This window comes from Equus przewalskii, chromosome 28 (assembly GCF_037783145.1).
Source record: "Equus przewalskii isolate Varuska chromosome 28, EquPr2, whole genome shotgun sequence".
In the NCBI taxonomy this organism is placed as follows: domain Eukaryota; kingdom Metazoa; phylum Chordata; class Mammalia; order Perissodactyla; family Equidae; genus Equus; species Equus przewalskii.
Window position 1 is genome coordinate 16,232,453 of NC_091858.1, and position 12,515 is coordinate 16,244,967.

Here is a 12,515-nt window from a genome sequence, read left to right on the forward strand (position 1 = left end):
GCTGTAGCAAGCACTTCTCGCTAAACCTATTTAAATATATATGTCAAAGAGAGTAGTCCATGACTCAGCTCAAGGAAAAATCCACCTCTGGAAAAAAAGCTGGATTTTCAGACTTGTTTTCATTGCCTTTTTCAATAATCTAGTTCCCTCGCTTTGGGGCTTTTTACGAGAACTAATGTAACTATTTTCTTTCCAGCATTTGCCTGTGTTGCAGTTAGCCCAGGCATATTATCTGGAGCTTTAAATGCAGCTGCACAGACATTGGCAAGTCATATGAGTAGACAGCTTATCCTGCAACATAAGGAGCAGGAGAGACTCACTCCGGGCCAAAACCAGACACATTATCTGGGCAACCTCCTTATCAGAAAAATTTTGGCAATGGTAAAGATGTGGACATCTTGGATTAATGCCCCACCCCGACTTTGGCCTTAGACAAAAGAGGGGAACTGGAAAAGGCAAGGTTGAAAACAGCCCATGGTTGCACTCAGCAGGAAGCTGGCTTGGCTCTAACAGCTGGGGTTTAGTGTTCTCTTGCTGGACATACATAATTTCACAGAACACCAACATTAGACAAGGTTATTCTAACCAGGATAAAGCAAGGCAGAAACAAAATCACTCTGTAATCATGTCTGAACATGGAAAAAAGAGAAGAACTCTGTGCAAACCATGCTCACAACCAAACATCCTCCTCACTTGGCTAGCTATGTAACTGCTGCTTCTTTACCAACTATAGCGCCCTTCTGTTCTTCTTGCCTTCTGAATAAAAAATACTGAGATACTAAATGATAGAATTACCCCTGCTTACCGAGAACATCCAATCCAGAAAAATACCTGCTTGTTTACTTGAAACCATCCAAAAATTACCTAACATGAGTCCAAATTCTACAAACCAGTCTCTCCTAAACCTCTATACTGACATTCCCTGCAATTCTCCATTGTGTATGGTCTTCCTTGTTTCAGCAAGCACCCAGAAGCCCAGCTTCATGTAACTACGGTTGTTCCTCATTATCTTTGACTGGATGGGACTGATATAACAATGTCAAAATTTCAAGGACATCAAAGAACAGAGGTTTATTTCTCATTGATGCTATACGTTTGTTGTAATTTGACTGGGAAGCCAATGTTTACCCTCAATCTGGGCAAAATGATAACCTTCCCACTATTTTGGATGTTGGTGGTTGATGTGGAAGAGGGAAACAAGAGGTATTGAATTGGCACAATTGGCCCCATTTGTGCAAGGCTTCTGGCTGAAAGAACATACATCACTTCTGTACACATTTCATTGGGTAATGCAAATACCATAGCCACATCTCATTTCCAGGGAATGGAGTATGCAATCTTACTATCTGTGTGGAGAAGAACCTAAAATATTTGGTGGACTGAACTTGTGACTATCATAGGTTTGCTTTTTATGGGAAAAAAGTATTGTTTGGTAGGAGGTTTTCTGAGGCATTATTCTCTTCCATTTCTGGACTGGGTCTTACTTATACATATATTCTCATTATTATTGTTCTTACACTTTATTGTATGTATGTTATATTTCACAATAAATAAAACAATTAGATATAGGATAAAACTTAAATATGAAACCTGGAAATTAAAAAATGGAAAACTGAACAGATTATTTTATTAGAGAGTTTGCCATCCTTATTTGTCCACCGTTATTTATTACCTCATGAAAATGTCAAACAAAGCATCAAAAATTACCTAAACAATTCTTAAAAATTGGAATCAATATTTGGTAATTGTGATAAATTTTATTTCCAAAGTCCAACTATATCTTAAATTTTGTTAAATTTATCTCTACTAATTAAACCTCTTGCTTTATCACTACCAACCGTCCATGACAAAGATGAGGAAAAAGAGAGGAAAAATAGAAGAGAAACAAAAGAAAAGTAAGAAACAATTTAAGATGCCCAAAATCTGACTATTATGAGTTCCAGAAAGAAAAATAGAAAACTTTAAGAGGAAATTACCAAAGAAATGATACAGAAACCCTTCCAGAGTGGAAGAATATTATTCTCTACGACATGAGTGAAAAAAGACCCATATCAAATCATATAACTTTAAAGTTTTCTAAAGGTTTTTTTATATGTTTTCTAAACATCAGGATAAAGGAAATATAGCAAAACCTTTCAGAAAGAAAAAGAGTAAGAAAAATATGTTATAGACATCACTTATGTGTGGAAGCAAAAATTCCTAGTAAAGTTACAGCTAATTGAATGTAACATGATATTCTCAGAAGTCAACCAAAGAATGGGTGATCTCAGAAATGCAAAGATGCTTTAATATTAATTAAAGCTATCAGTGTAACTTACTTAGATTGAATAAGAAAACTATCTTACTAAATAGTGAATAAGCATTTTAATTTCAATATCTTATTTGTGATGATTAGGAATTCTCTAGGAAACAAACTCTGAAAAGCAGATTTGTGAGCAGGAATTTATCAGAGGATCATTTCAAAATTACACCTGAAATAAGTGCAGGTATTAGCACTGGGTACAGGGAGAAATTGAATTGCAATATATTTGCAAAAGACTCCACAGCCAGTCCACAGTTTGTACCTCTATACTCAGCAGTCATAAATGATGAGTTGGCTCCTTTTGGCCAAATCCATTCCTGCAGAGGGAACTAGCTGTTAGCCATCAGTAGCCCATATTCCTAGCAGCTGAGGGAATGATTGGTTTAGTCCTAAAGGTGGCATCTGGGTGGTACACCATAGCTTCCACTACATTCCAACCTTTTTGCCGCTCATACAGTAAATTCACCTCATCTGGGAACAGCTCTTCTGGGATTATGGTTGGTGTCTTGCTTTTGCTTGGAGGAAACTAAGAAGAGGAAGGCAAGTAAGACAAACTACAACACACTACTCCAACTGGTTTCTAGGCATGGTGTTTTATTGAGGTCCCAGAATTGGTTCCAGTTGCTAGAAGTTTGGACATTTGGCAGTTGCAGTGGCTGGTGTAGCCTTCGTGAGAGAGTCCATATTAAGCCCATGCCTAGCCTCCAGCCATGAAACTACATCATGGCTACTCCATTTAAAAACACTTCACCAACACTGGCCATGACTCATGACAGAGACTGGCTGACATCTGTTGGCCAAGTCATTTTGTCTATTTAATGCTTCTTTTGTGGTGGATGCTCACGGGTGAGTGTTAACATGCAATAACAAGGTCTTCAGCCTTTATGCTTGCTCTCATAAATCTATTTACATGTCAACTGATGCAGTTCATATAGTTCTATCTTGTCACAGACTAGAGTTGAAAGGAATGGAAAGTGTTTTGGAATGGGTAAATGAAAAATATAGAGCTCAATCCATCCCTTTATCTTTGACATCCACTCTTATCATTTCTAGAGGGAGAAATGTGTGTCCCTAATACAAAAGGCACACAAAGTTCTAGAAGCTACCTGGAATGTGAAATATTAGCTACCACTAGAAAAACAAAATAAAGGAAATATATCCCATAAATATAGAGGCTATAGTCCTCACTTCATTAAATAGACATCAGGTCTAAGTTGGTAATCACAGGTGCCTTCTTCTCCCATAACTGTTGTGCTCCTAACTTTTAATCACACCCCATTTGGATGGCATTATTTATCTGGTGGAGTAACTCAACTCCTTATTCCTACAGGATTTAAGTCTTTGGTTATCCTCATGCATTTTCCCACTGATCTGAACTGTTGGTTAAGGCACTACTATGGGGACCCTCTGTGAATCGTGAATCACCTGGGTTCCAGACATTAACCTTCTTTTCTCCATTGTGGTACAGCAGGACATTTTCTCCTTGGGAATCAGGATCAGTCACTTCAGATAACACAATGATCTGCCTGTGGCATCCAAATAATAGGAGTGAACACAAACTGATCAGAGTGCAGTCTCAGGTTCAAATTTAATGACATCGTGATGGTGTTTCCTGGTAGAAGTACTCCTTTTCTGAGTTCAGAAATCTAAATATCCAGAGATCGCATATTAATGGAGATGGAGAGCTAAAATCCTTCTAATAGATTATGATTTCAATAGTAAGAGAAACAACTCTCAATTCTACTCTGTTTCTTAAACACTTGAATTCCACTTATAGCTGAAATTGCAACATATATTGGCCACTGGTTTAAGGCATATAACACATCCCTTTGATTGATACCCTAGTCTTATAGACTATTAAATATTCTATCAAACGTGTTGTGGTGATGGAAGATGTGATAAGACCTATGAATTATGTGTGCCATCTTTGCATTGTGTCTCTTGATCGAAGTATATTTTGTATGGAATGCCATGGCAATTGATAAGGCATTCTGTTATTCCATATACGGTACTCCTAGCAGAAGAATTGTGCGTAGAGATAGTGAATATGTTTCTGGAATATATGTTTATTCCTGTGTCTATGTACAAGTGAAGTGGAGTGGTTTCCTCTCATTTTGTGGAAGACTACTTTATTGTGATAGATATTAGCTCTTTTTCTTGTCAGAGGGTTATATTCCAATGCCCTTTGTGATGTGATTTCCCCATCATCCTGGGAAATAGTATATGGAGTATACTTTCCTACTGCCATTGCTAGGCTTAGTCATGTGAATTGTTTTGGTCAAAAGAAAATGAGCAGATATGATTTATGCCATTTGCATACAGAGAGTAGAGACTTTTAATGAATTATGTGATGGATTTCTTTCAGCCTCTTCTGATTTTGCCCTCTGTCACAATAGCAGGATGTTCCAAATTGGATTTGCTCCTTCACTGTGGGTCTCAGAGTAGAATACTAGAATAGAAGCCAAATGGGTGAGCAGATCTGCAGTCAACACATGTAACATGAACAAGAAATCATATTTGCTGCTATTGTTATTGTTTTAAGCCGCTAATAGTTTGAGATTGATTTTTTACTATAACAAAATCTATCTAATGAATGCCTCTATGACATAAGGAATTCAAGCTAATCAACATGTCACCAGGTGGCCAGTTAGTATCCCCAGGGAATGAAACAAAATTTGGATTGAAACATTGGCACTTAACTTTTGGCAAGTTGACCACAAGGGTAGTAGCCAAATCAGCCTGGGAGAGGAAATACCTCTTGTTCTACCCATACACAGACCCAGTTCCCGCTGTCAATATCCACTTTGTAAATAGGCCCATCGAGAATGTACCTGGATGGCTGGCAGTCACAAGGTAGTTCATATGCTCCATCTCATTTTTGAGCATGTCATTCATAGTGGCAGTCCACTGGTAGGCATTTATAGGGGTCAAAAATATTTTTATGCTTTTTTGCTTGTTTTGACAGTTCCATACCTCACCACCAAATTCCTTGTCACTAATCTTTCAATTTTCTTCTTTCCAAGTCCCTGATTAGTGACCAAATCCATTAGCCATTGCCTATGAATGGGCATAGATCTGTATTTCAGGATATCTCTCCTTTTATATGATGTACCCCCCACCTCCAAAAAGTCTGCTGATGAGAAGGATGTCCCTACACTACAGCCTTTCAAGGACACCCAAATGGGGCTGTAATGTAGCAACTGTCCAATTCTGACTGTTCCTTGCGTATGGTACACATTATTCTATAAACCAAACCCATACATTTTCTTTATTTCATTTATTTCTTTGTCAGGTGGTCATAAGCAGAGTGATGATAGATCATAGTTTGCCCAGAACACTCCTGATTTACACCCACTGTCCCATCTTAATTATTAATAGTGCCACTTTTCACTCCCCAAAGTGTCCTGGTTTGGATGTTAACTGCATAGTCACATTAATCATAGATGTACGTTGAGAGAGAGGTGGTAAAGCAATGAAGACATGTGCATCTGAGCCTGGTTCTTCTGCAGTTTATCTGTGCATTCCAGACCTGCTCAGATCCAGTCTCATAAATTCCTTTTCCATTACACAGTGGCGTACTACTGTAGTCATCCAATTTTATGATTCAGTAGATCAGCTAACATCCTGCTGATTATGTGCAGGTAGTGATACATTATTACTTGCTATCCCACGGTCAGATATTTTGTTTCTGCTGGGGACCAGTACCAGGTCACAGGGTGTTTTTCAAATGGAGAAGAGTGACCAATTGAAAGGGCCAGGACTTACTCTCAAACCTGAGGGGTCTGTGCTAATTCTCCCGTTGAGGTTTTCTGAGGGCTCCATAGTGCATTTCTGCCTGCCATAAACACTTTGGATACTATCGGGTCTGCTAATTGAATCCAAATTGCAAGTCATCTTTTCCCTGATGCACAGTTTTTCTTATTCCAGGCACCATTCAATACTGGCAGATTTATGGATTATACAGTAACGGGTCAGAGAAGCGCAAGTAAATATGATACATGTTGTCTCAAAATTGAAAGAATCCCAACAAGCACTGAACCTCTTTGCACCCGTAGCGCAAGGTAAAGAAACTTGCTTTCTCTTAAAAAAGGGTATTCTGAGATTGTTTCTACACTACTGAACACATGGAAAGTTCTCTGAGGTGGCAAGTCCCTGAAGTCTTGTAAGGTTTAGAACCCATTCTTTTGCATAAATATGTCTTGTTACGACATTTTGAAATTTTATTAATTATTCAATATTAATTTCTCATAATATGATTCAATTAGAATGCTGTCATCCATATAGAATAACAGTTATGATGTATCAGCAGGAGCAAGAGATCTTTCGACTTTATGATGACAAACCTGGAAGTCAGGAGAGTAAGGGTGCACCATCATCACTGCTGATGAAGGCAAAAATGCTTCAGGTGAATTTACTGATAGGAATGGGAAAAAGGGAGCTCCTGTACACAAGCGACTGTGTATGTCGATTAACTCTAGTAAAGACACCAACTTCAGCAACTTAGCTGTGATTGTCGTCATCACCTGATTAATTTTGCAGTAATCTATAGTTCTCCATGAGCTGTTCTTTTTGGCACTGGCCAACAGGCAATTAAATGAAGACGTAGCAGGAATCACCGTCCCTGCATCTTTAAAATGTTTGTAGCTGGTACTAATCTTTGAGAGTCAGTTTTAGATTGCCCTGGCTTTTTATTTACTCTCTTGATAGGAATGGACAGTTTCTAGAGCTTCCACTTGACCTTTTCTATCATAACAGCCTTCACTCTACAGATCCTGGAACCTATATCGGGATTCTGCCAGTCACTAAGTATATCTGTTCCCACTACCTACCCAGACATTGGGAAAACAGTCACAAGATGTGCCTGACGTCTCTCACCGTAACTCGTGTTAGATTTCTGCCCATTAGCCCTAGAATTTTCTACTTGGATGTATTAAACATGTCTAGGCTGCCAATCTACTTTATTCCTGGTAACTTCATGATCAATTAACCATTGCCACAAAACTCTGTCCTTCAAAAATAAGATCATCACCCAACTCAGTAGCTTATTATTCTAAATGTATTCACATCATCTATGACAACTCAACATTGCCACCTGACCTGTGCACCTCTGCCTTCCTGTTGAGATGATGGAGCCCAATTTAATGCAGAATCCCTCATTGATAGCTCTGGTTTACTGAAAACAGCCACTACAGAGCTTTCCATGCTGGTGCCCCTCTCACCAGTATGTTTCTCAACTATTTAGTGAATGGAGTCTCCTGTGGGTCATTGCAGAGAAGGAGATTCCTATAGCTGGATGAGCATTTTATGCATAACTGAATCAGTCTAACATTCACTCTAAGCCAGTGAAGTTCTGACATCTGATCCTTGATGACTGTAGGCTACCGCTGAGTTCAACGTTAAACTGGTTAAGATAGTAAAGAAAGTTAGCAAGACAGGTTCAGGGGAATTTGTAGGATTAAAGATCTATTTACACTATTCCCAGGCACTTGATTCAATATAATACATCCTAAATCCTGGGTAAGTAAACCTATCAATATATCCATTTCAATAAATGCTTATATTTTATCCTTTCTGGTTTAATATCTGTAGGGTCCACTCCCCAACTCATGCTGATAGAAATTATTGGCATCCCATGACATATTTGGAGTATACATTATCTCCTCTTCAGACATGCCATGAACTTTCCAGTGAAGCCTATAAATAACTTTTTATGGACTTGAAGACATAAAGGTGAGATTAGATGTATGCCCTGAGAAGAATCAGCAGCCTCTTTTGAAGAAACAGCATGATAACTGTTTTAAAACATAGTGTATTGGGGGCCAGCCTGGTGGTGTAGTGGTTAAGTTCACATGCTCTGCTTCATCAGCCCCAGGGTTTGCAGGTTTAGATCCCGAGTGTGGACATACACACTGCTCATCAAGCCATGCTGTGGTGGCATCCCACATACAAAACAGAGGAAGATTGCTACAGATGTTAGCTCAGGGCCAAACTTCCTCATATATATATATTGTATATTAATGAAAATTTGAAGTATAGTAAGGCCAACAGATTAGAAAAGGGCAGCCATTTAAAAGATATTTTGTTTTAATGAAAAGTTTATTACTTATTGGTCCCAAGAAGAGGGGACATGCCATGCCGTGGGGGGCCATATGGGAAGCTGAGAGTCAGAGGGAGATGGGGGAACTGTGGCAAAAGCCTTTCTTAAAGTTTCTGTAGGAAGGAATGGGTAAGACAGGGGAAGCAGACTTAGGATTGGCTAGTTTGAATAGTTTCAGCATGCTCTGGGGCGTATCTCTAGTTGTCTGGTTCCCGGCCCTAGGGTGATTAGCTCTGATGGCCCAGAGAGCAAGAACCCAACAAAGGAGGTGGTTGAGGTGTGGGCTCTGGATTAGTTGGTTTGTACTTAAAAAGTACACTCACATTTGAGGTGTTTACTGTTTCTGGGAACTGGTTGACATAGCGAGGACAGTCTCTCCAGGGTCAGCAAGATCTCAGATGTCAAAGCCTCATAATAGAAAACAAAAGACATGGTTAACACAAGGATCAACCATCAAATTCTTTTATGCAGAAGGACGCTGGTTCCTTCGTGTGTGTGTGTGTGTGTGTGTGTGTGTGTGTGTGTGTATCGGGTGGCTGGGGGCATTGAGGGAAGATATCTTTGCTGGCAAGTTGGGCTCAGGGGCATTTGGCTGTTCAAAGATGTTAGCATTGACTAACTCTGCTCTAAAGTTTCCACTCCTTGCCTCAGAGTTTTTCTTTGCCTTAAAAAGTTTTTCTTTTTCTTTTAAATTCGTGACCTTAATTTAACATAAATTTCTTTCAAGATTTTATATTTAAAGAGTGCTGTAATTTAACAGCTTTTAGCATATATTTGCCTCAACTATAGGAGATGAGAGCCTCTTCAAAACGGCCCGAAAGATTTTTTGATTTTTTTTTCTTAGTTTTTTCTTAGTTGGGCATTCAAGGACTTCAGTTTGTCCTTTTCACTCTTTATGCTTTCTAGGCTTGTGAGAAAAAGCCAATTGACTCTACAATCTTGATAACCATGATCGTTACCATAGTTACCATTTTCTCTAGCCACTTGACCTCCATCTGCACAACATCCTTCATCCCATGCTACCAGTGGGGATAATTTGAGTTATCATGATGCCACCACATGCCGTGGAATTACTATTGGCCCATTACTCCAAGCAAAGAGGTTATTTCTTCTCCTCTCAAATATATCAGTGGCTCAATCATGAAATCTTATTTTGATCTGATTCTACAACCCTGAAAGTTGGAAAGCCCTGTTTCCTAAAGCTACTCCAAAAACCGATTACTGGATTAGTCAATGTCCCAGCTGGAGAAAGATGGAACATTCACAGTGAGTAACTGAGGAAAGTATAATAAATGGATCCTGTACTAAAGTATGGACAGGTATGAAGAAACTGTCAAGGAATGTTGCAGGACCCTGAGGTTAGCAAAAACGGGTAGTTTTTTCATAACTTGATCTCAAATAGCAGCAAGGAGAGCTCTTATCTAAACCCACGGTGGGTACATGTATTGAGAGGACCCGTTGACGAGAACTGCTCTCTCCATCAGAGGAATGCAGGGGTCTGACAGTGACCCTGAAGGGAGTCTGTAAACTAAAAACCTAACCTCAATTTCTTCCTATTCTCTCATTTTCTGCCAGAACTTCGCATTGGCTGAACCCAAAGACAAGCCCAAGCATGTGACAGCAGGGAGATACATCCCATACAGCTCAGCTTCCAATGACACAGGAGGAAAAGTTTAGAGGGTGGATTTGGTAAAATAAACACAAAACACCCTGCACAGGTACCAGCCCAAGAGGAGAAAAATTAGAGCTAGTTATAATATCTGGATTTATTATCTTCTAAGCCTCTATTGGGTTCCCTGCTCTTTCTGTAGATGCAATGGTATTAAGAATGAGTTATTGACTTTATTCTTTTCTAAGAAAATCAGTTCTTCCATCCCCAAATATTTTAGTCTTCCAAATGAGAGGGCCAATGTTTTATGAAATTAGGAGTGAACATTTTTTCTTCTTCCTTACTTTTCCATATGTTTATATCTACGCAATGTAGGTCTACATTTCGAAAACAAGACTAATATGAAATTGGCATTCGTCCCTTAACACAAATACTTCATTTTTGACCTAAATATATGACGAAGAAAAATGTAATCAGATAGAACGGTTACAGTGGCATTTTCTGCCCAGAAAAATTTCATATGCCTAAGATCAAATCCAGGCCTTGCCTCTTTATAGCTTTAATGACTGGATAATTTTTAAAAATTTCTCTGAATTTCAGTTTCTCCACAATTAAAATGGGGGCTAGAATACATAACATGAACAAAAATTGTTACTATTAGAGATAAAGTAGATAATGCTCCTGGCACGGTTGCTGGTACATATTAGGCACCGAATAATTGGAAAGGATTATTAATAGCACAGATGTAGAAGTAAAAGAAGAGAAAATATTGATTTAGATGTCTAAAAGATGAATGAATATCCATGAAGAAATTTAGAAATGAATTATCAAAGCAGCTTTAAAAACTCTTAGGGTCCTGAAAAAGTAGACAGATGTATTTATATTCCTGAGATCTGATAGGGATGTGTAACCACCAGCCATGTATTTGTACTGAGATACAGCCCTTTGCCTTTTTTTTAAATTTTAGACGGGGACTGGCCCTGTGGCTGAGTGGTAAGGTTCGTGCACTCCACTGCGGCAACCCAGGGTTTCGACAGTTCAGATGCTGGGCACCGACATGGCACTGCTCCTCAGGCCATGCTGAGGCAACGTCACACGTGCCATAACTAGAAGGATCCGCGACTAGAATATACAACTATGTAATGGGGAGATTTGGGGAGAGAAAGCAGGGGAAAAAAAGATTGGCAACAGTCATTAGCTCAGGTGCCAATATAAAAAACACAAAATACAATAAATTTTAGACCTATCACCACATGCACACGGATTTCCTTGCCACAAAGGAATTAAACCCCTCTGAGCCACACATTTGTGAAATGTGTGCAGTCCAATCTGTTGGCTGCTTTGGGGCTTAACAAAGTGAATTGAAAACATCAATGATTTATGGGAAACGAAGATGCCATGATGGACTGTATATATTACAATGCAAGGATACCATTCGGTTAAAGCCATTTACATTTCGAATTTTAGCAGTTCCTAAAATCAGCTTATATGCAAAGCTCCTTATACTAAAATGAGCTTAATTTCTGGTTGTAAACAGTTTTCCTGAACACCATAAATTTCAGGCTTCATGAGGATTCCTTGTTCAATTCAGATTAGCTTAGGAAAATCTTTAGTTACATTAAAATCTTATATGGTGGATTTACTCCTTCAACTTATAGCAACAATTTTCCAGGGCATTTTTTTTCTACTGGTGTAATTTTTCCACCACTGTTCTAGCATGTTATGTTGAAGGACTAGTTATTTAATGGGTAAAATTCATTCTTTTTGATCTGTATATAATTTTCATATTTGAAATTAGTACTTTTATAGTATTTCTCTATTACTTTTATATAGACTCTTAAGACTACCACCTTTTCCTTCAAGAATTACAAGATATACTAATATTTTTTAACTACATGGGAAAAGCCACTTACTGGTTTGAGCTGACCATCATCCACTCTCCTTTCTTTTTGAAAACATTTTCTGAATTGCTTTTCGAGCATTCACCCCTTCGCCATGCAGTGCAAGTAACTCTCCAGAAGCTGAATCTATCCTCAAATCTTTCTTCCAAGGTATTCACCACACCCCTTCAAGCTGTTTATACTCTTTAATTCAGGAATGGGCTCATGATCATATTAAAATCAATGAGATATGAGTAGAGTGTATATTCTGTATATATGCTTCTTGGGAACAAGCATTCTTGATTTTCAACAAAAGTTATTGAGGGAGTATCATTTCATAAGCTGGAGTTGAATGAGGAAAGCTGTTGCTTTGAAAGCTGCTGGTAGCCATTCTGTGACTATGAGAGTTTCCAGCCTTAGCATGAAGCAGACACAGCGGAAGATAGAGAAGAGAAATGCAACAAATTCCAGTCTTTGAAGATACTCAAGCCTGACTGAAGCCTTCGCAACTTCTGGACATGTTCCAGTTTCAGGTACATGTACCACAAATTGTCATAATTTTTAAGCTCAAGTATTTATACTAGTTTGTTATTTAGTTCTATTGCTTGCAGTGGAGAAATTTCTATA

At 38.6% G+C, this 12,515-nt stretch overlaps 1 pseudogene; it reads left to right on the top strand.

Moving 5' to 3' along the window:
* Positions 1 to 6,599: 6,599 nt before the first annotated feature.
* The window catches only part of LOC139080008 (tigger transposable element-derived protein 1-like), a 28,444-nt pseudogene continuing 22,528 nt past the window's right edge, over positions 6,600 to 12,515 (top strand).